Here is a 3,099-nt window from a genome sequence, read left to right as displayed (position 1 = left end):
GGGCGGGCGGGCGAGGAGGAGGCGGAGGAGCGGGGGCCGGGGACAGCGGGCGCCCGGAGCCCGGCGAGAGGACCCGGGTCGCCGGCCTGGGACTTCAAAGAGCCGCAGGTTCGCCTGGCAGCTCGGGGCGCCAGACCCGGAACCCTCCTCCTGGCTCTGTCCTGGGCCGAGTGGGGAGCATCGGCCAGCGAGCGGGAGCTCTTTGGCTCGGAAGAGCGAGCACGGCTTCAGACTCCCGGGCGAGACTGCATTTCTCGCCGACTCCAAACAGCTGGGGACATCTGGAGCCCTTCCAAGAAAGCCTCGCACAGGATGAGGACCCTCACCCTTTTGAATTGTGGGGGGAACACTCCCGGGGCGCGCGCACGGCCTCTCTCGCCAGTGGGAGTCTAACCCACCCTTTCTCTGATACCCTGCTCTGTTGTCCCCTCCCCCTAAAAAGTCCCCGTTACAGAATCTGGGATGACTGTCTCCGGGTTGTTCCGCCGGCAGATGCAGCGGAACTATCGCTGTGTGTTGCCCTGCCTCCGAGCAGCGAAGGGAAAGCAGGGTTTCCTTCCGAAGCTGTTGGGCGGGGAAGAAAGGCTGCTCTGAATTACTGGGTAGTAGCATCTAGGAAAAGATTGCGGCGGGTGTGGACACCCGCCCCACGGGTCCTCTGTCTTGCCGAAAGGAGTGCGGGTGGCTGGGAAACCATTCAAGGGGTGTTTGTCTTCCAGACAAGCTTGCTGCTAGGTTTCATGACTCTCCGGAAGACTAGTGTGATTTAGAGATGGGAGATGGTTAAGGGGGTCTGACTTGTACCAAGCCTGGCTTTTCCGGGCGGTGTACCAAGGGTGGGTGAAATGGCGCCCCCGCACCGGCCCTGGCTCTTCGCGGCTCCTTTCCCGCGGGTTCACTGCGACTGGTTAGCGGATAACGTTTGCTGCTGAGTTTGGGTGGGGGGTGGGGTGAGAGGACACCTCTTCTCAGAAGCTCCTGTCTCCCTCAGTTGATTACTTTAAACTCCACACTTTAAAAAACTTGGCGTCCTCCCACTAATATATGTTATCTGGGAATTTCCACAACTCCCCTTGAACGTTTAAGAATATCTAAATGTTAAACCTGTTTGCATGGCATGAAAGGACAAAGTGTCAGCGCTCAGAAACATCAACCTTGGAGCCTCTAACACTTTCTGATTTATAATAAATTCTTTCCAAAAAGACGAAGGAGCCTTAATGTAATCATTAGATCTGAAGGGGGAAATCTGTAAAAAGAGTAAATCACAAATGAGCCATTTAACACTTGCAAGCTGTTTCACATGAAAATGATAATATTTGCTTCCACAATAAAAAATCCAAAGGTACTTAGCCAAGTTTCAAACTACCCAGAACTGACAAAGTCAACTCCCCCCGCCATGAAAGGTGAAAGCAAAAATCAGGTTGAAGACATCAAATCACTTAGATTGTAAATAAATTCATCATACTCTCAGAACATTATTAGTTAAAGACTGGCATCAATAGATGGCTTTGATTTATGTTGCTTTTTCTACTAATTAAACAACTTTAACCTCTCTTTCTCCCCCTCCTCTTCCTCCACCCCCCACACTTTTCTGGTGTTAATGGCAAAACATCTATCAAATATTTTTAGAATTTCCTCTCCTCCACAAAAAGAGAAAATATAGACACAGGAAAAATAAATAGTCTTTATATGCTCAGAATACCAAAGTTCTTTCCTAATTTACTACTTCACCTTTTTCTTGATTTACAATCTTCTCTCTGCTCTTCTCTGAAGGAGGGAGATCGTCTTGGCAGCCTGTCCCAGAAATAATTTTTTTGTTGTTCTTTAAAAAAGTAAAATTAAATGTTACATGAATTAAAAACTTCTTATAAAGAGACCTTTTCGTTCTCATTAAAGGCAATTATTAGAAAGCAGGCATCTCTTCCAAGCTGCCCTGCTTATTACTTTTAGCACAAATTCTTCCCAATATATACCCAGGACCCTGACTTTTTGCCTCTTCTGAAAAGGATATTTTCTGACATCATCATCTGGCTCCTAATATAACTGAGTAACCTCCATCATAATAATGCTGAGGACACAGGACTACACACGAGACACAGCAGGATCTATCCCTCCCCCCTTTTTTGAGGCTTAGGGATAGAACAAGTGCCAATGGAGGCTAAATGTTTGCTTAGGCCTTGCTGTCACGTAAATGCACCTTAGCAAATGGGAGGATTTGAAGGCCTGCCTTTAATCTGAAGTATTTCCATGTGAAGACAGTTTGGCATTGTGAGATCTACACCTACACGAATGCCTAGCCCATGAGCAAGCTGCAGACTTCCATCTTCCCATCCCCAGTGGTAGTTTATGACAGAATATTCCAATTTAAAAAGAAGTTTATTTTTAAAAAAAAGTTTAATTGTATTACTCTTCTTAAGTTTATGTTGAATAATCAATTAGTGTGCATTTCCTCTCATAACTTACAAATATAGACTAGCAATTTTTTTTAGCTTCTTCATCTTTCTCTTTTCTCTCCTCCCTCCTTAGCCCAAACAACAAATAAATGAACATTACAAACCAAATGTGTATCTATAGCTGTTTAAACCATGCATCTGGGCCCAGGAATTCTTTTACTACCAACAAGCATCTAGATTTAACATTTGCCGATCTGTAGCCCCAAGTTATATCTCTAAAATCTTCTGACACCAAACAACTAAACTCACTCCTTCTCTTCTCCCAACTTTTTCTGTTTCCATAGAAGAGTTGCACAATCAACTCAGGTAACGTTTCTCATTCGATTCCATTAGAATGGGCACTCATCACTTGCCTGGACTGAGACTGGAGGGGAGGCTGTTCCCAGCTGACTTCAAGGTAGCAGAAAAAGAAAAAGAGATTCATTATTTAAACCCCAAGTAAGGATAGGAAGGGGTGTGTTTGATTATGAAATCTCTTTTAGTTAGATGAGGGTAAGACTGAAACACAGGCCTTCTTCTACAGGAACCAGACTGGTTGCTAGCATATGGAAGAATTGCCTCAGAAGGAGTGCCTAGGTGGGCATCAGGCTGATGGGACCTCTCCCCCCCCAGTGTGGGCCTCACACACATCCTTATCCTGCCCTAC

The 3,099-nt window shown here is 46.0% G+C and overlaps 1 protein-coding gene across 1 annotated transcript in view; it reads right to left on the bottom strand.

The window, feature by feature from the left end:
- Positions 1–1,940, bottom strand: part of PTHLH (parathyroid hormone like hormone) — a 13,905-nt gene extending 11,965 nt beyond the window's left edge. The window contains exons 1-2 of the mRNA XM_008057087.2: positions 1,732–1,940; positions 1,155–1,246 (exon numbers count right to left, since the gene is read on the bottom strand). The gene's annotated coding sequence lies outside the window, so the exon portion shown is untranslated. The remainder of the gene's footprint in view (positions 1–1,154; positions 1,247–1,731) is intronic.
- Between the last annotated feature and the right edge of the window lie 1,159 nt (positions 1,941–3,099).

Source organism: Carlito syrichta, unplaced genomic scaffold (genome assembly GCF_000164805.1).
Source record: "Carlito syrichta isolate Samal-C Ts95f unplaced genomic scaffold, Tarsius_syrichta-2.0.1 Scaffold86271, whole genome shotgun sequence".
NCBI classification, from domain to species: domain Eukaryota; kingdom Metazoa; phylum Chordata; class Mammalia; order Primates; family Tarsiidae; genus Carlito; species Carlito syrichta.
Note: the sequence above shows the minus strand (reverse complement) of the source record. Positions and strands in the feature narration are given on the sequence as shown.